Source organism: Anser brachyrhynchus (genome assembly GCF_964034855.1).
Source record: "Anser brachyrhynchus genome assembly, chromosome: 1".
NCBI lineage: Eukaryota > Metazoa > Chordata > Aves > Anseriformes > Anatidae > Anser > Anser brachyrhynchus.
In genome coordinates, this window is record NC_137694.1 from 69,680,454 (window position 1) to 69,702,916 (window position 22,463).

Genomic DNA, 22,463 nt, shown 5'->3' on the forward strand with positions numbered 1-22,463 from the left:
TGCTGGGTTGTCACGTTAATTAAATAAACAGCCCGAACAGTGACCCTGTGTATGAAATGTGTTTTGAGAAGCCTCTTGGGGGGTGGAGGGGAAAAACAGTGCCACAAGATGTTTTTGACCTTAACTGTGACATTTATATGAATTTGTCCTGATCTGCTGTTAATGTGCTTGTGTTCCAACAGTTTTTTGTTTGTTTGTTTGTTTTTCAAGAAAGGGTGACATAGCTATATCTTGTAACTTGAAGGAATATCACTTGCACTTTTTTTGTTAAAGGATAATTTTTATATGTGTGTGTATGCATGTACATATATGTACATGTACATTTACATATGTGTAAATATATACACAAATCCCACCCTCTAACTAGGAAGGTTGCTGGGTTCTTATGCCTGCAAACAGCAGGGCTTGAAATGGGGGTAAGCCAGCTGCATCTTAAATGGTTTTAGGATAAGAAGAAGGCTGCTGAAATTGAAGCTGCTTTGAGCTAGTTGATACGATTTACTTAGATAATCTAAGTAAAGATGTACAGCTTGTAGCATACCACTTAACAGATAAAGAAATAAATATTACGATTCAGATAGCAAAGTGGAAGTTGAGTTTTTCTTTGGATGCTGTTTTCTGTTTGGTTTTGAAAAAGCTCAATGAATTACTAACTCCTTTCCTCAAAGTTTCTTCTGTGTTAGTTGAAGTGTCATTCAGAAATAAACACCTCTACTTTGGACTAGTTTTTTTTTTTTTTTTTTTTAACTTGGCTTGCTACAAGTCCTGCTACGAGAACAGTAGTAATATCAGGAGTTCTCTGCATCAGAGTAGTGAGAAATAGTGGGATAAATAAATGAAAATGGTATGCCTGCCCAAATTTAAAGGTGGGGGAGTATTGGCTTTTGAGCCGTATTGGGGAGATTAAACGGGATGGTAAGAGGAAGAACCGCTATACGACTTTATCAGGCTTTTCCTTTTCTCAAAGAGCACTTTGAGCTCGCCGTTCCCTCCCTGCTTGCCGGTGTATGCCGCTGCTGGTTCTCGTCGCTTTTTGCCACGCTGTAGGCTCGCCCCCCTGCCCTGCCGGGCTGCACCCCTAGAGGGCACACGAGCCCCTGCTCTGCCCAGCGGCTGCCCGAGGAGCAAAAAACCACAAAACCCAAAATCTGTCCGTGGTACTTAACCGAGTCTTTTATTTATTTATTTATTTATTAACGTTTATCCTACGTATCCGAGCGAATATAGTTGCCTTTTCTTTTTTATTATTATTATTTGCTTTTCGTGCCCTTTTGCTCCTGTTCGTCAGGTCTGCGGTTGCCCGGGTGGCTGAGGACTGATGGGTGGACTGCCCGACCCTTGTCGGCTTGGTAAGATGGGGGCAAGCCAAACCGGTGCTGTAAGGGAAGGTTGTGCTTCTCTCACTGGTCTAACAGCAAAAATGTAGAATCAGGTGGCATTTTTTGGCCTCTGAAAGTCCTTTACAAGCCACCAGAGTGGTTGCAAACCTCAGTACAAAGTAGCTGCCTCAAGAGTAATTGAGAATCCGGAAAAATAGGCTAACTCACCATTGCTTTATGTCTTGCTTTATGTGCATGATTCTTTATTTGTACATAAGATTATAAATAAAATGGGAAACGCCATGCCATGCAAAGAACAAACCAGCAGAACCTGCTGATGGGACAGAAGTTCTGGGCTGGTCCTTCCGCACTGCTGCACAAGGGTGGTTTCTGAAGGCCACCATGGGTGCTGCTGAACAAAAGCTGAGACATCCTGCAGGAAAAGCATTGGTAACTCGAGTCTAGCTGGTGAAATTATGTTGCTGATCTTGGAAGCTGTGAGAAAGAAGACTTTGTGTCAGCAGGCAGTGTTGGTCATTGAATATCCTTGGTGTGTTTGTGTGCCAGAGTGTTACAGTGACATGAGGTTAGTGAAGTCCTGCGTCGGAGAGCTTTGTTGCGTTTTCTTTAGCTGAAGTGAATAGTTTGGGTCCATGGATAGCCCAAACCATCTAAGAAGAAGATGGAAAGATGAGTAAAGACAGGTCTGCCAGAAGAGTATGGAATGGTATTTTCTTAAAAGGATTTTTTTTGGGAAAAAATCTTTAGTTTTAACTGCTAGAAAGAAGTCTGGATGGGTGTGATAGTAATACACGCTAATTGTGGAATGTGCAGGGTATGAATGAAGCTATTTTTTAAATCACTAGACATTTGTATTTATTATTTACAGGTTTCTTATGTCAAGCAGGTTGAGAATTATTATTATTTTTTTTAATCTGAAACTAGCAATGAAGAAATTTATTAGTTAGTTACTCTGTTGTGGCATGCTTTAGTGCATTTAATGTTTTATCTGAAATGTTCTGTATGAGTCTCTGACCAGGATCTGTTGCTGCATGACTGTGTTCCCATTTTTAATGTGATTAGATACTGAAAGCAATTAGGGAAAAAATGTGTATGAGCATCGGTATAGTTAAATGCACTTTTTCTTTTTCATCCTCTTGTCTCATGAAAAGTGCAAGTCTGGAAGAATATGGAACTTCCACAACAGAAATAGCTCTGACTGTGCTTGAGGTCTCCTTGTCTAATGCCCCAATCTGTTGGTGAAACGTGACTTATCTCCATCGTCTGTTTTAGTTGGTTTTGTTTTATAGATATAATTTATGTTTTGGTTTGATTTTTAAAATTATAGTCTGCATTGCTACATTTTTATGGGACTCTTGTGTGCCTAATTCTCGAGGAGTGATGCTTTTCCGACATATTCAGGATGCTTGCTAATGGTTGCTGAACTCCTGAGACAGATGCTGGTGACAGTTTAAAAAGTAACTGTGCCTCATAGAGTGGCTTGTTCTTTTAGAAATATCTCAGCCTGATTAAGAGCTGTGAAAAATATTAATATACTGTTGTCAGCTGGAAAGCTGTATCATTTGCTGTGTTTTGAGGGTCAAGTCACTGATGGATGTTGGATTTCTGTTGTTGATTTTTTTGTTGCCTTTTTTTTTTTTTCTGCTTTAACTAAACCTGTTTCTTAGAATAACCTGTCAGACTCTGTTTTTCCATGTTTAAATATTAATATTGTAGGGGAACAATATTACTCATCTTTAAATCTGAACATCACTTATTTTGAGCAGTATCCTTCTTCCTGATATTTGACCATATTTGTTCATAAGCATGCTTGTGAAATGAAATCCAGATGGGGAAAGATTTGAGTGTTTGAATGCCAAAGGTTATGAACAAATTATTGCACTTTAGAGTTCCAGCAGGTTGTTGATACCTTGATACATCTCTGTATACTGAAGTTGCAGCCATGGCACCAGCAATAACTATTTTTTCCTCACCCTGAAAAACAGATACTTCTGCTAGCCTCTCAGACTTGCTCTTTCTATACAGTTTTAAATAAGCCAACATATGTTTGTTTAATGCCATGGAGCATAGGCAGAACGTTAGTATGTTTTGTAACCTATGTTACATACAAATATAGATTCCAGGCAAAAATCGATACCCCAAATTTACATTAAAAATACCCCCAATTTACATTAAAATTGGAATGTCGGGCAGCTGAAGAGGACAGAGTGATAGGCTGTCTGCCCTGTTGTGGTGATAATGTCATTCGGGTGTCAGTCTGCAAAGAGACCCTCAGGAGCATTATGTTTGCATATCTGACAAGTAACAAAAGAAAGTACTTGGAAAGGATGATGCAGTAGTTGAGAAGCTACATCTGAGCAATGTTTTCTCTACTTCTAATCCAGATAGACTTGCCCAAGCTTTTTGTAGCCTGCAGAGAAACACAAAACCTAGTCTATGTCCATGTATTGCCAGTTGAAATGACAGCTATAGAAAGGTGCAGACCTCTCTGCAAAAGGGCCGCACAATCATGTCTTATGTGTTATCCCTCCCATATGGGAATGCACTCAACACATAGGTGTGTTCCCATACAGAAGTCTGCATATAGTTTTTTTTGCTTGTTTTTGGTTTTCTTGAGCAGATATCCATTCATTTTCTTACTCCAAAGAAAGCAATTAAAAGTGTTGTTTGTGCTGCTTAGATAGGTACCTGAGACCTTGTAGCATATTTTTGTGTGCATGCATTCACGCATGCACATATATCATACACACAGATATGTGTGTGTTAAGATAAAGATGTGTGTGCTTTTATGTACGTATACTCAAATTAGTAAGTATTAGTATGTATTCAAATCAGAAATGGGATGATTGTGTGTGTGTGTGTGTTTTTTTTTTTTCCCCCTCATGTCTCCCAGGAGTGATTGTTAAGCTATCTTAGAGGGATGGAACTGTTTTTTTGACTCAGAGCACAGTCTGTAGTTTGAGTTACATATGATGCTGACCTTTCTGGATATTTAATAATATTTTCTGATGTGTCTGCAGACAGGCTTGTTTCTTAATACACCAGCCTCTGTAACCACTGCCTGACTTTTGATTTGTAACTACTTCAGGGGTGATTTTGATAAGTACCTATATACTTATGTTCTAGAAGTGTATACATTCCAATATGACAGCTGTAACTTGGTGCTACAACTCTGTTCCAGAGGTTGCAAAGCCATTGAGGTGGTTGCTTTTTATGGTGTCTCTGGTACCTAGCCTGACTTGTTGCTAATTTTGGCTGTGACATGGAGCTGAGATCTGATAAGCTCCCTGTGTAGCTGGAGCCAGCGTTGTTCTCATGGGCATAAATGGGGGCTTGTTCAACATGGAGCTCTGCCTGGTTAGAATTGTGATAAGAGCAGCTGGATTAAATAAGAGACTCTTATTGCCCCCCCCCCCAAAAAAAAAAAAAAAAGAGCTTTAGCTGGCAAAACTTACTCTGCTATGTATAGTGGTTGTATTATTGCTGCCTTATGCCTCTTTTGATAGCAGCTGTGGACTAGTTAGTATTAGTGATTTATTAAGACAGTTCTGAAAATGAGTGACAGAAATGCTACCTCTTTAGATTTCATTCCTTGAGATTCACTGTTTTTCTGTTGACTTTTAAATTCTGTATGAAATGTTGCAATGTAAGTTGTATGCCATTACTGGCTTTTTTTTTTTTTAAACTTAATTCATATGCAACGTTCATTTTTAAATGCAGTTCCAATTGTCTACAGATTATGTAAAGCTCAAATGAATAAACATTTTCTATTAAAGGATTTGATGTCTTGTTTGTGAGGAACTGAACTGTGGGGAGGACTCAGCTAGCGACTCAGAAGTTAGAAGGGGGACAAGAGTGGGAGGAGAACCTTACTCTTGCTTGTAAAAGTTTCCTGCTCAGGTTTGCAGACCATTTTTGCTTCCTCTAACTTGTGGAGAAGCTAGCGCATTCAATACTGTCCAGAAGCAGGCAGGTATAGAAATAGGTGTATGCAGTTTGGATGATTTATTTCAGGCAGGGCTGGCTATGTACATGCCTCACCACAGAGACAACCCTGAGAAGCTGTTCAGTGGCAAACAGAAATACTGTCTGTGTCATACTGATATTGAAAACTGACTTCTGAGTTGCAGAATACAAAATGCTTGTTCTTACTAAGCTTGCCATGTTTGTGTCAAGCAGTGTAATAGAGGAGCATGTGATAATAGTGCAACAAATAGGTGGATTGGGGTGCCAGCACTTCAGCACATAGTCAAGCTTAAATTCCACTTGAGGATCCAAGCCTGTTGTTTCCTCTTGGCAAGGCACCTTTGGAGTCAGATCCAGCTAATAGGAAATACTCAGCGCTAGGGCTTAACTGAAATTTAGGACATCTGAATCTAGCTTTCTGGGTACATGTGATGTGGTGAGAGAGATGGCGAAACCAAATGTTTTGTGGAGAATTCTTGAACATTTTTGAGTGAAGCAGTAAAGGTAGATCATCCATCTCCTTTCTCTTAAATCTATCCAATCTTTATTTCAACTTTCTCTTCTACTGTGTGTGGTGTATAAAATCTAGTCCTGAAATATGGGATGTTCTTATTCTGGGTAGTTGGAACAGAAGTGACTATGAGAAATTCGGGGACAGAAGTGACTATGAGGCAGATTCAATATTTTTCATTCCAGTGTAGTCATTCCTGGATATAGAATTTTCTTTTCCTTTAGTGTTATGTGTAGAAAAGAGAGGAGATCCTTAAGATTAACCTTAAAATATCCTGAGCTGGGGCTGTGATCTGCCATTCGAGCAGACTTTTTAGAAAGACAGAAATTGAATTCTTTAGAATTTATTATTTTCTTGGGAACTGCAGTAAATCTGCCATCAAAACTGATAAAATTCTTGGCCATGAATTAGTGCAACTCCTTAATGGGAGTCTGCAACTTCAATGTACATATTTATTTCATGTTTTGATTTGCTCTCTATATATTCTGTTCTCAAATGAAAGTGGAAACGTGATGATGAGTAAAGGCATAGATTTTTAAACTGGTCAGTATATTATAAAATAAATTGATATGCATTATTTCTTTATTTTATTTTTTTAAATGAAATGAGAAAAAATTATAAAGCCTGAATCCTCAGCTATTGGGAACTGTGACAAGACAGCTTCCTCTACAATCATTCAATTTACTTCTGAGAACTTGGCCTAGGGGTTCTTGAGTCTTCTATTTGGTTAAGATTTTTGGAACTGAGATAAAAGTAATGATCAGATCATCTTAAGCATTCATAATAGAATCATAGAATCATAGAATATCCCGAGTTGGAAGGGACCCATAAGGACCATCAAGTCCAACTCCTGGCACCGCACAGGTCTGCCCAAAAGTTTAGACCGTGTGACTAAGTGCACAGTCCAATCTCTTCTTAAATTCAGACAGGCTTGGTGCAGTGACTACTTCCCTCGGGAGCCTGTTCCAGTGTGCGACCGCCCTCTCGGTGAAAAACCTCTTCCTGATGTCCAACCTAAGCTTCCCCTGCCTCAGCTTCACACCGTTCCCACGAGTCCAGTCACTGGTGATAACAGAGAATAGGTCATCTGCCTCTCCACTCCCTCTCGCGAGGAATTTGTAGACTGCGATGAGGTCCACCCTCAGCCTCCTCTTCTCCAGTCTGAACAGGCCCAGTGACCTCAGCCACTCCTCATAGGTCTTTCCCTCTAGGCCCTTCACCATCTTCGTCGCCCTCCTCTGGACACTCTCCAACAGTTTAATGTCCTTTTTGTACTGTGGTGCCCAGAACTGCACACAGTGCTCGAGGTGAGGCCGCACCAGCGCAGAGTAGAGCAGGACAATCACTTCCCTTGACCGACTAGCGATGCCGTGCTTGATGCACCCCAGGATGTGGTTGGCCCTCATGGCTGCCAGGGCACACTGCTGGCTCATATTCAGCTTGCTGTCAACCACAACCCTCAGATCCCTCTAAGTAAAGCAAGTAAAGGAGATGAGAACTTCAGTCAGAAACCTGATAGTGTAGAAAGTTGCTTTCTATCTTTCCCATAATCTTAATGGATTGTTATCTAAAATGGTGAATCGGTGTCTACAGGTGTAATTATGTCATATGCTCTCTGTTGAATGCTTGAATTTGCAAATGCAGATATTTTTGAAGAAATGTGTATTTAATTTCTTAGATGTATGAAGGATTTTTTTCAAGTGGTTATTAAATAAAAAGTAAACTTAAGAGAAGTCTCCTGATATTGATGCCCACATGCTTTAACAGCTCACTTAGTGCCACTCTTCTAAGATGTGATGAATGGTCAAATGTTGCATTTTGATCTAGGAATGTTTACATCAATGAGCTGAGTATTCTCTTATTATTCCCTGTCTTCTAGCCCAGAAAATCTGAAACCTATTTTCCCTCATTAAAGGCAAACAAAACAAGTTGAGGGTGGGCTTTGGACACTTGATTCTGCTTCCACGTGTAAGAAAGTTGGTTAAACTTGTTTCAGTCTGTGACTGACACTGAAGAAACATTATTATTCTGCCTGGTGATAACTTTTTCTTAGGTTGTCACACTTCTTTCCTTTCAACTTGGTTCAAGAGCATCTGATTTTTGTTTGTTTGTTTGTTTGCTGTACCAGCGATATACACCCCTCATTTTGAAAGTAAGGAGATACAATCACGGATTTCAAGAGATGATAGTTACCTTGCTCTAAATGCAGAGTCTTGAATCCAAGAGTTCATTGGTGCGTTGGAGGAAATTTCTATACATCAATGACAGGCATGCTCTTGTTACAATATGTGATATGAATGCGAAGGGCTTGTAAATAGATAGAAGAATAATAGATTAAAAAAAGGCAGTTTCAGAAAAGTGCAAGTAAAATTTCCAATTATTATTTGATATCTGGCTTAAGAATGTATATTAATTGGAGAAATATAGGTTTTTCATTTGTTAACACCAAACCAAGAAATACATTTAGTTGATAACCACTGTTATTTCACCTCTCCCCCTCTTTCTGGAGTCTCTTATTTTTAACACTATACTTTTTAAATATTTTGCTTTCCATACACTGTAGTGACCTTTCACCTTTTTGGGACTGTTTGTTCTGGGCAATGGTTGGAGTGATAGCATGGCTCTTGTGACATCAAAAACATTTTTATTGGCAATTCTCCTGATGATGGATTCTAAAGTCTGACAGTGGTGAAGATGACTAAGTAGAGACAGATTTATGTGGAAATCTTATTAATACCCATAAAAGAGAGAAAGAAGGCATAAGAAATTTGGCTCCAAATAAACAACCAAAAAATGCTCTGTTCTTAGAAGCATTTGGCACTGCTCCATCATGCCTTTTGTGGGAACTGGCTCTTTGTCTGGCCTAATCTTGATTTTTTTTTTTCTTTTTAAAGATTACTAAAGACTTCCACTTTTCTCAAACTTTCTCACAGTAGAATAAAATTAATTTTCATTTTGGTAATGCATAAATCAGTTAATTATTTCAAAGACAATGTAAAACAGATGTCTTGCCTTGTTTCTCAGCAAAGATTTAACAGTAGCTTTGCTGTGAGATCTTTCACTGCCACCAAATGTCCCTAGATGTTATATATTGTTCTCATAATCAGCAATTTACAAAAAAGGGGAATTTTTTTTTTGGCTACAGAATTTGATGGCTGGAAAGAAACTGTAGCAGGGATGGGAAATCATAATTCAGTTTTTTTGGTACTTGGATCTAAATTTACGCAGACTTTTTGAGAGTAAAGAGCGGGCACTGGACTTCATAGCAGAGGTCCATCTGTTCATTGTGGGATTTGTGGTTCCAAACCTTATGGTAGGTGGTTCTAGCTTAGTCGCTTTTTGATACAACTCGGTGAAAACAGAAAGGTAGCAACTAATTGGGGTTTTTTTGCTTGTTCTGTCCTGTGTGTATATTCATTTTAGCCAATCTGCAGCTCTGGGAGTCTCATTGACTCCCTTGACGTTAATGTCAATGTTCTGAAGAAGAGTGCCCAGTTTGGCACACACAGCATGGTTATTTCACATTTGCTGTTGGCAGCAGAAGTTCCTCTATCGTACTGCTGGAGAGAAAACCTCCTTCAGGCTTTAATTCAGTTCAGCCCAGTTGGTGGTGAATATTGAAATGCGTGTGCGACAACAGAGCAAGCTCAATGCCTCAATGGAAAGAGTTGCCAGCAGTCAGCTGAAAGGTTCTTCATAGTGGTTTTGGTATCAGCCTTGGGAGAGGTGCCTGTGATGCCTGGTGCATGCTAAGCTGCATGTGCTTGTCTGTGCAGCTGCAGTAAAGTTTTCTACTTAGCAAAAATAGAGATTATTATTATTATTTTTTAATAATAGTATGTTCAGGCAAAAATCTTTTATAAATGAAATACCTGCATGTGTTCTTTGCATGTGAGTAGAGCTTTTCATTGTGGAAATGTTTTCTAATATTCTGAACATTATTTCTTCTCTGTTCCTGTTGCATATGTAATTGAAACAATTCCTGGTTTCCTTTAAATTGTTACTTTGATGAGCTAGGCATGTAACTAGTCAAGACATTGTGTTTTAGATCTTTGACTGGTCCATGTACCAGTGAGCATCTTGTACTTTTTCCATATGTGTATTATTTTTCCCAGTGAGAAGGGTACGCCAAGCTCACTCCTGATGTGAGCACATACTGATTTGAAATAGGAAGCAATGAAATAGCTTTTATAGCTGGCTTAGGAGGAAGATCTTATTCTTTACTTGCTTACTTCTACTCCTTGAACATGTGTAGTTTTTAGTCCTGTTCTTAGCACTGCCTTTGAAATTGTAACCCTTTCAGAGGAAGCAACAACCAAGCCAAGAAGAAAACAGGAAAGAATCCTTATCTGGATGAGAAGATTGTATCTTATAGAAATCTTCACCATGAGCTGTTGCTTATGGACCTGGAGAGACAGCTCACATGGGCTGGTCATTGGCCCCTTTTGCTCATCTGATGACACTATGAATTGACCAGCTGTAGGTGGGATTGATATCCTGCAGATGGCTTGTTGGCCAGGAGGTCAAATTCTTATCTCGTATCTGAAGTCCCACGGCTGTGCTCCTGTGATGGTAGCACTTACTGTGCTCTTCAAGTTCCTAAGATGGCATAGTTCTTTTTAATAACACTTGGTAAAATTTCAGGACTGCTGTCTCCACCCATCCTCTACTTTTGCATTTTTTTTTGGTCATTTTGGAAAGCAGCAATGCTGTAAGAAAACACATTTTGCGAGGCCAGCAGGTTTTAAGTTGCTTTGTCAGAAGCTTCCATACAGAGCTACAAGTACTGAAATCTGTTATTCCTTTGATATTTGAATATAAAACAGCAAATTGGTGTTCCTTCTGCTAATTTTACCTAGTGTTTTTACTGTTCTTCTCACCTTTAGAAAACTATAGAATTCTGGCCTAACCTTAAGAGGTGCATTCAACTTGTGCTGAACTCGGTGGGTAATAAGAATGAAATTGGGAACAGATTAATCCCATGTCAGCTTTCATATTAAACATTGTTGTGGAAAAACTGTAGAAGCGAGTGTAAGTTCTTGCCGGCCTGAGGGTATGGGTAGAAAGTGGGCACTGAAGTTGCTAGCTCTGATTTAATAGCTCTGAGCTGCTGTGTTCTGATTTGAAGGGTTGTAGTACATCTCTGTAGGCATAGTTCTAAGATGGCATAGTTCTTTTTATTAACTCTTGGTAAAATTTCAGGACTGCTGTCTCTACCCATCCCTACTTTTGCATTTATTTTTTATTTTTGGTCATTTTGGAAAGCAGTAATGCTGTAAGCAGTAATGCTAGGAAGCTGAGTTAGGGAAAGCATGAGAGCTGTTCCTCTTGGGTGAACTATATCTTGTTGGCCGTACTTGAGGCAATTAAAATACCAGATTGAATGAGGTGAAGAATCAGTGCTGTATTCTTCTTCTGTCACATCTAACTTTCCCTTCTTCAGATGTGTGACTTACCTTAGGCTGGTTAGCTTCACGCTCTGCAAAATGAGTGTGCAGAGGTGTTTGAATAAAATTCAGTTTGAAGGGAAACATGTTTCTCAGTCTCCTGTTTGCCATGGAGGCCAAATGCATTGCATCCGGTCGCTGCTGGATGAAGCCTGGAAGTCCAGAGTTCCCTCTGAATTCTTCTCGTACTTCACAGCTCCTCCCTGCTTTATATATACAAACAACATTCTTTGAGGGAACTGGAGAGGGCGGAAATGGCTACAAAAAAACAAACAAACAAAAAAATAACAACACTGTATCTTTTCTGATATGTCAGAAGATACCAGAATTCCTTTCTGTGTGCTCTGTGCCTGCTGGCAGCTGATTTCTTTTTCATTCTGCCTGTTTTGTAGCAAAGGAGGCTTGGTTTGGAATTAGGGAAAACCTTTCTAACAGTAATGGTGGTAAAACTCTGCGACAAGGTATCAAGGGGACTTTCATGCATGTACATGAGAGGCTCTTTTAAAATAGCTTTTTGGATGTTCTTCCAAGCAGGTCTAGATGCCCGCTTTTTCTTAGGCAAGCAGAGCTGTTGTTGCCAGTGTTCTCCACCCCTGCCGCCCACATCTGCTTGTGGGCTCTTTTCCCCCGCTGCTGGCCAGCATCCTTGTGCAGTGACAGTTCTGCTCACCCTCTCAATGCCGAGCCTGACCCTTAAGCCCAGTTTGTTTCACCTGGTACCCAGTACGCAATGTTAATGTTACTCTGGAGCTGGGAGTTTGCAGCCTAGGTTCCTTCCCTTGGACAAGATTACTGAAGAACAGATGAGACTTCTTGTGTCTTTGATGCCTTACCCTTCTCTAGTTCAGGAGCTGCTATGCTGTTTGGTTTGCATTATCAGGTTGTGATTGGTGGCAGTTTTTTTTTTACTTTTCTTTTTCTTCCTTTGTAGTGATAGTGTTTGAGTCCCAGGTAGGATTCTCATTGCTCTTTGTTTTGGCCAAGATACAAGTTTATTTATTAAGTCCACTTGTTAGCGTAATGCATTTGTGGCTGCCAAAAGAGTGCTACATGGTGTAAGTGAGATGAAGTGGCTGGAAGCTGTTTGGATTTGCGTGCAGCATGGTTTCTTAGCAGCCAGATAAGAGATGACACTTTGAAGGGCATGACACAGCACCCAAGGGCCAGACCTTTCAATCCCTGCTCACGTGAGTGAGCAGTGCTCGGGTTCGGAGAAAGCTCCCGCATGAGGAAGAGCCCGGGGATGTGTTTGTGTAGGGTACAGCACGTTCGATGTGACACCCCCTCTGCCCAACCCAGAAGTTCTTGTTTGGTTGGTTTTTTAATATGCTCCTTGTCGGTTTGTGTTGTGGGGTTTTTTTTTTTCCTTTCTTTTTCTTTTTATTTTTTTCTCTTTTTTGGATTCACTTCAGCCTGCGTTTACTGGAAGGTTCTTAAACAGCTGCTAAAACCTCAGTTTGCCAATGGTAAAATTGCCCAATCGACTCCAGGAGATAATCCCAGAGGAGACCTTTGAATGCATTGACTGTCATTAGAAATAGGTTAGATGCCTCCAGGTACCTTTCTGGGAAGGGATTCTTGTTTTTAAAACTGTATCTACTTGCTTAGTTAAGAACTAAGTAACTGGTTAGTGTGACCAGTAACAAAAGCCATATTTTAAATTCGTATTAAATCCTCTCAGAGAACTCTCTAGTTAATGCTTCTCAGCATAGAAATAAAGCAGCTGCTGTGACTGAGAGGTTTAAAGTCTCAAATCAGGAAGAGTTTCTCAGCTTGATGTACCTCAGTGGGCTTAGGCAGTGCAATCCACAGCTGGTGGACTCCAGCTTCTCTTCAGAGGCTATGAAATATGAAGCGTTTGGGCCTGAGGACTGAGTTATATATTAGGTGGGGAAGTGGCACCCTGGGGGAAGATAAGCTGTGACAAGAACTAAGATTTTCATAATTCTTCTTTAAGTCAAGAGAAAAAAAGCGTGGTGGGCTTTGGTGTATCAAACATGAAGAATAAACCCCTTCCTTCCAATGCTGGACTCCAAAATTCATTGGTGGAAATACTGGAGATGCTGACCTTATTGATGGCTTAAAATACCTGGTTGAAACTACTTCCACAGACTTCTAGCTTTGAAGATGCAAAACTGAATAGCTAACTCCACATTGTATCAGAGCTCTGTCATATGTCTTGCTTCCTCCTCCTGAGCTGGGGAAGCAAAATTAAACAAAACAAAAACCCCACCAACACCAAACAACAAAACAAACAATAACCAACCAAACAACAAAAAAAAAGCAAACGGAATGTTGCTCAGGATTAAGCTTCTCTCATTTTGGTGTTTCCAGTTGTGAGCCTTCAGTGGTTACAGGACTGTTAATTGAATTATCGCCTCAATATTTATGTCTCTCCCCCTATGCATAGGGCTCTGCATGGTCTCGGGCATCCTTAGGATCTTGATCTCACAAGGAGGATAGTGGGGTTGTGCTGTATGTGCAGCAGTACAAGCATAAATGACAGATTTGAGGACCAGGACTATGTTAAGTAGGGAACTCGTTTGCAGAATGGAAGTGTTTATATATAGAATAAGTATACATGTGTATTTTTAATTGATGTGTGGGTACCTGTAGACCTATTAATAGATGAAAATAAGGAGAGGAGAGGAAACAAAGCACCACAGCTGTGATTTATCAAGGCCGACATGTAAACAAATATTATTCTAGTAATCAGAGGAAATTCTTTGTAAAGCATGTACAAGAGAGGTATTTTAACCCACCTCAACGATTTCCTGCCTGACTGTATCCAAAGAAAATCAGACAGACTTTCCCCCTGCCCCCACAAGGGTCACTTTTAAATAACTATTTCTCTGCTCCCCTATTTCTGTTAAAGTTGGTTGTTTTTTGTTTGTTTGTTTTTGTTTGTTTCTGATTTTTTTCTTTTCTGTTGTCAAATACTTCTTAACTCTTTTTTGACCTAGTGTCTAAAACTTCATCTAAGATGTTCACTGGGGTGGGGGAGAAGGATATGGTTCAGTATTTAATTGTATATTAAAGCCGAAGGATGCTGCCTTTTAGGCATTTGAGTGACTGGATGGCAGGATGCATAGTTGCTTTTCCAGCATGCTCTGCCAGCCTTCTGATATTGCCTTCACTGAAGTCCACAAGGATGTGCAAACTTGGTGTGTTTGTCTCTGTGCTCCACGAAGTGGTGGTGGAGATGGTGCACGTTTGTCCAATTTGTTAAATCACTTCTGAGTGTGACTGCCACAGCTGTTTGGGTAGAGCACCCACTTTTGTACAGCTGGTTCAAGGAGTTGCAAAGAACACCTTTACCCTCTATACATCATAACTGTTTCAAACTCTTATGCATCTGAACTCTTAAAACTGGTATGGGGGGGTGTGTGTGTGAGGATCAGGCACTATATATCACTAGAGAAATGGAGGTAAGTGACTTGAGCAAAGTCACCTGGAAAATGAATGGTACAACAAGGGGTTGAATCTAGCTCTTAAAGCATCCCAGACTCATCTCATCAAACTTCAGCTGCCTAAGGGCAGCACTCTGGTTAGGACCCTGCTAGTCCCTAAACCTCTCTTGCATTCAATTATTTTTATCTTTGCTATTAGAAAGTATGTTTCTAAGTTGGCTTAATAAGATTCCTACTTCAATTGTCTGTCAAAAACAGGAATTAAGAAAATATACCCAAGGGACTTTATTAGCTGAAATAGGGGAGAAAAGAAAAAGAAGAAAATGAAGAAAGCAAAAAAAGAAAGAAAAAAGTACTGCAGAAGAGATTTCTCTGGGCAGCAGAAAGTAGAGCAATTTCCCAGTTCTTTTTGGCAGAAAGGCTTTGAATGTTTTGTCCTAATAAGCCTTCTTTCTCAATGTGTATTGCAAACCACAAACACACCATTTATCTGCTGGGAATAATATTAATAATTTGAAGAGTGACTAGAAATAAAAACAAATCTGGTTAATATCATCCATGAACTGACTTGATTTAAAACAAAACAAAATTAAAAAAAAACACAACAGCGACAAAAAAAATTGAAAAAATTATTCAAATGCATGAATCTGTAGGTACTGTGGTGGCTGACAATACAAGACAGAAAAGCATTTGCACGAAGTGTAACCTTGAGTTCCTCTCTAGCCTGTACTGAGCACGAACATTTGAAAAGAATGATAGATGATCGCTAACCCAAAGACTTCACACTGAGGCTTTTCGTGTTTTTCTCCTGTGATCATCTTAACATTTAATGATGAGATTGATGTTTTGAAATGCCAGTTCATATTGTAAATATATTGTAAAAGACTGGTTTGTGGGGAGAGAAGAAAGAATGAGGACCAACTGCTTGTGCAGTGTTGAAATGGCTCCAGCATTTAAAAGAGTCAGAGGTCTTTGAGGGAGTCTGTGGTTAAGGGACATTTTCTGCTGCATCACGGATGATCTGGCCTCATAGGGAGTTCTTTGGGTTCTTTCCTGATGATTAAAACCACACTGCAAGGGGGCATGGGGATATTGGACCCCTAACCCTTTTCCCCTGGATACGGCAGACCGTGCATGTACCACGTTTTGTGGCTGTCGGTCTGTGTGTCTAGCTATGTGGGCAGAGTCCTAGCAAAAATACTGTGAAAGCAGTCTTTTTGGGGTACGTTGGTTACTGAGGCTGTGTGAAAGGAGGACAGGGATGGAAAAGAGCTCAGTCTTTTCTGAGGAGTCTTTTCTCCTGTGTAGGAGCAGAAATCAGCATCATCAGCAAGTTACCAGCAGTCCTGGCTATCAGGGGAGGTCCCAGTTGATTAGCAGCTAGCAAACGTGATGCCCATCTACAAGAAGAGCTGGAGGGTAGATCTGGGAAACTATAGGCCTATTAGTTTGACTTCAGTGCCAGGGAAGCTCATGGAGCAGATTATCTTGAGTGTCATCATGCGGCATTTGCAGGGCAACCAGGCAATCAGGCCCAGTCAGCATGGGTTTATGAAAGGCAGGTCCTGCTTGACAAACCTGATCTCCTTCTATGACAAAGTGATACGCTTAGTGGATGAGGGAAAGGCTGTGGATGTGGTCTACTTTGATTTCAGTTAGTTAGGCTTTTGACAGTTTCCCACAGCATTCTCCTGAAGAAACTGGCTGCTCATGGCTTGGACTGGTGTACGCTTTGTTGGATTAAAAACTGGCTGGGTAGCTGGGCCCAAAGAGTTGCGGTGAATGGAGTTAAATCCAGTTGGAGGCTGGTCACTAGTGGAGTCCCCCAGGGCTCAGTACTGGGGCCAGTTCTCTTTAATATCTTTATTGATGATCTGGATGAGGGGATCGAGTGCACCCTCAGTAATTTTGCAGATGACACCAAGTTAGGTGCATGTGTCGATCTGCTCGAGGGTAGGAAGGCTCTGCAGGAGGATCTGGATAGGCTGGACCAATGGGCTGAGGCCAACTGTATGAAGTTCAACAAGGTCAAGTGCTGGGTCCTGCACCTGGGGCACAACAACCCCAAGCAGCACTACAGGCTGGGAGATGAGTGGCTGGAAAGCTGCCTGGCAGAGAAGGACCTGGGAGTATTGGTTGACAGGCTCAGGTGGCCAAGAAGGCCAGCAGCATCCTGGCTTGTATAAGAAACAGTGTGGCCAGCAGGGCTAGGGAAGTGATTGTCCCCTTGTACTCGGCTCTGGTGAGGCCGCACCTCGAGTACTGTGTTCAGTTTTGGGCCCCTCGCTACAAGAAGGACATGGAGGTGCTCAAGTGTGTCCAGAGAAGGGCAACGAAGCTGGTGAGCGGTCTGGAGAACAAGTCTTCCGAGGAGCGGCTGAGGGAGCTGGGGTTGTTCAGCCTGGAGAAGAGGAGGCTCAGGGGCGACCTTATCGCTCTCTATAGGTACCTTAAAGCAGGCTGTAGCGAGGTGGGGATTGGTCTATTCTCCCACGTGCCTCGTGAGAGGACAAGTGGGAATGAGCTGAAGTTGCGCCAGGGGAGGTTTAGGTTGGATATTAGGAAGAACTTCTTAACTGAAAGGGTTGTTCGGCATTGGAATGGGCTGCCCAGGGAAGTGGTTGAGTCACCATCCCTGGAGGTCTTTAAAAGATGTTTAGATGTAGAGCTTAGTGATATGGTTTAGTGGAGGACTTGTTAGTGTTAGGTCAGAGGTTGGACTCGGTGATCTTGGAGGTCTCTTCCAACCTAGATGATTCTGTGATTCGGTGAAATCAGCGTAAAGGTGACAGAAATTACTCTTGATGTGGGAACAGGTCAGGAAATTGCAGTCGGAGATGGAATTCCTTTGGAGAACTGCATCAGTAGGGAGCTTTTATCCAGCATCTTGCATGGTTTTGGGATTAAACTTCAGTTTGGGACTCAGATTTGTCATCAGTTCTTGCCTGATCAGTTCCCAACTACTTTGGGCAGCTTACGTTGAAGTATCTGTGATGTCCTTTATAAATGGAATTAGTGTGTCATTTTCTCTATCCTTTGCTTTATTCATTTAGATCTTAAGTCAAAACCTTGGTATATGAGTCTTCTGGGGGGAGGGCCTGGCAGGGGATGCTCATGTAATGACAGTTGACATGTGGGTCTCTGGTCTTACAAGGAGTTTGTCATTGCTTGAAATTACATAGAATAACTCTGTAAAGCAATGGCTCTCCCCAGCTCTTTAGTGAGCAAGAAAGCAGGAAGGAATTCAGTCCAGATGAGCTGCAGTCTTAACAGGCCACCAGGTTTCCAGGGCTTTGAATCATTGTCATTGCATAATGCTGCAATGTGTTAGCAGATGGAGCAGCGCACTCGGGATGAGGCATAAGGATCTCCAATATAGGTGCTGCCTGCATGTGCTGTGTCTTCATTATCATAGGTGGGTATTAAAATAGCTTGGAGGGGCTGGAGGCCTGGCAGTAACCTTGCAGTTAACCTCTAAATCTGTTGTTTTCTCCACGCCCATTTTTTTTTTCTTTTTTACTAGTGTTGATATCATATTTATGCTGTTTGACTAGTGAATCCTTTCTCCTGCACCAAAGGTTCTGCAGCTGAACACTGTGAAGGAGATGTGGATGGATTCTTAAGGGTAACGTATGAGCCACTTGATGCTGGTGGCATTTTCGAGACTGTAGAAAATGAACTGGAACTATTAGCTCTACTTGTTGAGCATCAAGCTGTTGATTTTGTTGCTGATACAGAAGTATCTGTTCCACAATGTTTCATTTTCTGCTTTAAAACCCTGCAGTACCCTGTCACTTGTCTCACTTTATCAGATCAGGGACATAACTTTGTTCTTCTCTGCTGGTGGATTATACTGTGGATGGTCTTGAGTTTTCCTATGTGAAGGAAGTCCTTGTGTCGTTGCTTTGGGTAGTGGTGTTGCAGTTGTGCTGGGGGCTGTTACCATACAGCTTCTATTGCTGTTTCCTGAGTTGGTGGTGGTCAGATTGCTCCCAAAGGCACTAGCAGCCTGGCATGCAGGTGCTCTTGGCCGCTGGAGGGGGTGACAGCAGGGCTCTGCACACAAGCAGTTAACTGTTGCTCAGCTGCTCAGAGGTAACACCTAGTTCAGTCATCTCAGTTAACTTTGAAGCACAAGGTAGATTTCATGAAATGAATGGCCTTGTACTCAAAGCATTGCATACAAAGAAGTATTTTATATTCCAGGTGTTTTAAATTGCCTCCTTATTTGTAAAAAAAAAAAAAAAAAAAAAAAGGAATACCTAATCAAAGTAACTATGAATAGCTTTTTGACCAAAACTGAAATTTATTTGGAATGTTTGTTTTGGGGAAAATGCTAGTAAAACTTTATTCTGCTTGATACAAATGATTTATTTCAAGAACAATTTGTAAGCACGTTACTTGATTTTACAACCTTGCAGTTTAAGAAAAGGATGAGGAGATACCTAGGAGTAGCTATGGTGGTGAAAGCATCTTGTCTGCATGGAGAGTAAGAGTTGCAGTTGGCACGGGGAAGTGTGCCAGTAGCTCAGGTGGGAGATGTGTACCTAACCAGCATGCAGATGGCATCACTTGGGAACTGTATGGCCATGCTGAGTTTCCTGGTGACTTTTGTTCAAGATAAGAAGTTTATTCAGTTAAGCTACAATAAAATCCTGTCTTACTAAAGATAAAAAAACAAATCTGTATGTTTTTCTCTTGACATGAGCAATGAAAACAGGGTGATGAGTTTACTCAGGGAATGCAAATCTGTTTAAGTGCTCTAGGTCTTCCTTTTGAACTTGTGGCAGCTAGGCACCAACCATTTTTACATGGTCTGGGCTTGGTTGACATCCTTCGTGGTGAGAAGCAACTGAGGGGGCAGAGATCAGCTTCCTCAGCTGCCTTACGCAGGGAAGGAATGGGAAGGAATATGCAGTAGTGTAAGTGGGTCAACAGAGGGGCTTAATTTTTCAAAGAAAGCTATTCTTTCAGCCTCACAATTCTGTAAGCTGCTAATGAATGATATTTAACATGCTGTTAGTTCTGCCTTCAATCCATGGTGAGGTGGGGGGGTACCATGGAGACTGGCAAAGTCCAGTCAGCGATTCCTGCTGAAGCCTTGCCACTGGGGAATTGCTTGCTCTGAGCAGCATGGCCAGGAGGTGTGTGCCTGTGTGTGTGCAGGGAGCCCTCCTCATCCTCCTCATCTCCAGAGCTGGTGTGAGAAGGTTCTGCAGAAGAGTCAGGATGGGATGCAGTGAAGCCAACTTCTACTGATACTTGATCAAATATTAATTTTGGCTTTTTTTTTCTTTTCCATTCTATAAAGGTTTTTTTTTTTTTTTTTTCCTTCTCATAGTGATAAGCAATGTTGGCTTGCTGGCTTAGGTGACTTAGCAGGTCTGATTTCATTTGCTATTCAAGAGCAGTGATATGCCATACATCTTTCCCTCATGTTAAATGTCAGGGTTTGGTTTATTTTTTCCAAGCTTTTAGCCACAAAAGACTAATTCATGAAGTCATTTCTTCAGAGGGAGAGGTGAAGCTTTTTTAGTTCTTCACCGTAATGTGTTTTATGTAGTCTTCTGCTTTTTGTTCTGTGCAGTGGTACAAAATTGAAGGGCAAGAAACCAACAAAATGACTGCAATATCTTATGCAGTAATAGGCTCTGAAAGAAAGCACACCTACACTGTCGCTTAAGGTTTATTTAGCCTATTAGTCTTTGAAACTTACTTTTGGTAGTCTTTCACTTTGTGCTAGATAACTGTGTTTCTTTCCCAAACAACCACAACATTTGGGACCTTTATCACTTTTTATATAGACTAAAATTTTCATGAATATTTAAAGCCCAAGCAACTTGCTCCACTTCTTCCTTTGCCCCCACCCCCCCAGTTAGCAGCTTTTTTTGTGTGTGACAAATTGACAAATTTCTAGGCTTTTGTAGAAATTTCCTGGTTTCATGTCACTCAAAGAACAAATGATGTGTAGTGCATGGGTATAGCAATTTGGATAGTATCTAATTCAATTTGTTTCAGATGCAGAAATCGAGCAGCTTTTTTTTTTTTTCCTGCTAGAGATAGCAAGAGACTGCCAACTGCTTCATTAACTCCCATCAGAGATTCAATATTATTGGTCTTGCCATCTTATATTAAAATTCCAAATACAAGAGATGAATTTACTAATTTAAAAAGGGATTTGTGTAATTTCAGAGACTGTGCCTTCTGAAAAATGGTCTTGACAACCCAGTAATGCCCTAAATGTGTCAAACTGTACTCACAAACTGGACTGATTGCTACAATGAAATAGGAAAAGGCTTCAGAAATGAAGGTAATTACTGGCACACTTACGATGGGAAAGCAACTGTATTTTTAAAATTGAAGAGAAAACAACAAAAAAGAGACACTTTAAGACTAGGCATTGCAAGATGGCCATACATAGGACAAAATATACATTTGAACAGGAGTAGACATTGTGACTACCAGTGAATGAATCAGCAACATCATCTGCTTCATTCTCAGGGTGGCAGGTTATTTCTAGGAACTCATATACTGAATACGTTTATAACAAAACCCCAATTAACTCACACACCCAGTTGTATAATTGTTTCATCTCTTTGGCACGTTTGGAATAAAGGTGCTAGTACATATATTGCTTCCTTGAACAATGTTAACTCTGAACTGCTGCTTCCCGATTTTGTAACTTGCGTGTTTTCTTTGGGGTGTGTGCATGTGCCTGGGGGTATCTCTTTAAAAACCACTGTTTCAAAAGGAATACCACATATTTGAATTCTGTTGATAGGGAGTGTTACTGTGTAGATAGTGATTTATTGTACAATTAGGATGCTGTTTACTGTGAAAGGAAAAAGAATTGTCCTTGATCAAGTGGACTATTTTGTCAAAGTTTTTTTTTTTAGGAATACAGAAATGCCATCTCTGCCTCTGAAAACTTGTTCTTGTAGTGGCAGTATGTGTGGCTTAAATCCTCCATGTTTTCAAGAAGGTTACCATGCCATCATTGTTTAACAGCCCAAAGAAAAATGCTGGAAGTCATAAATTGTGTGCCCACCCCAAATGCCACAACTGCAACATGCAACCAGTCGCTGCTCAGGTTTTGCTCTTTGATCCTGCATCTCTCGCAGGTAGGAATAGGAGACACGGTTTCTCAAGCTACTTCATGGTAAGGAGCAGCCGCACACATTGCGCTCTGCATGGTGCATGAAGATCCGGCAGTAAATCTGTTCGTTCTGCCTTGGAGTATGTGTCTGTTGCTGTTTTGCTTGGTCCTGCTGCCTTGGCAGTATATGCAGGTTTTACCCCTACCTAAATTAGGACAAAAACAGGGACCTTGTTGTTCACACTTAGCTTGTTGCTGAGGCGGGGGGGGGGGGAGGGGCGGGGAACAACACACTTTGCTGCTGCTTATTGCACGGCAGCTCTGAGTTATGGCCACGTTCTGCGCTGTTTGTATTTATTCAGTGTTTTCTGTGGTGCAGAACAATCCCCGCAGACAGGTCTGAAAATGGATGCCCAAAAATGAATAGGCTACAGTAGAGTCGTGCTGCTGTGTATGGTTATATCGCTAGAGAGCTCCAGGTAAAGGATAATAGTTGAGTATATTTGCTCCAGAGCAAAAAAATAAAATAAAAATGCTTAAGCCTCACTCCCAGCCTGCACCAGTTCATCCCAGTGTGAAAGCACTGCATTTTGTCCATCACAGTGGATCTTCTGCCTCTTTGCCGAACACATCTGCCAGCGCTCCCCAGCCACGGTGACAGAGCCCAGCGTGACCCGGCCAGTGCTTGTGCCC

At 41.0% G+C, this 22,463-nt stretch overlaps 1 protein-coding gene and 1 long non-coding RNA gene across 3 annotated transcripts in view; both read left to right on the forward strand.

The window, feature by feature from the left end:
- PDE3A (phosphodiesterase 3A) overlaps window positions 1-22,463 on the forward strand; it is a 266,042-nt gene that overhangs the window by 6,436 nt on the left and 237,143 nt on the right. The window lies entirely within an intron of this gene.
- Window positions 1,356-22,463, forward strand: part of LOC308191029 — an 84,817-nt gene continuing 63,709 nt past the window's right edge. Inside the window, exon 1 of the long non-coding RNA XR_013947656.1 lies at window positions 1,356-21,833. This is a non-coding gene — a long non-coding RNA (uncharacterized lncRNA). The remainder of the gene's footprint in view (window positions 21,834-22,463) is intronic.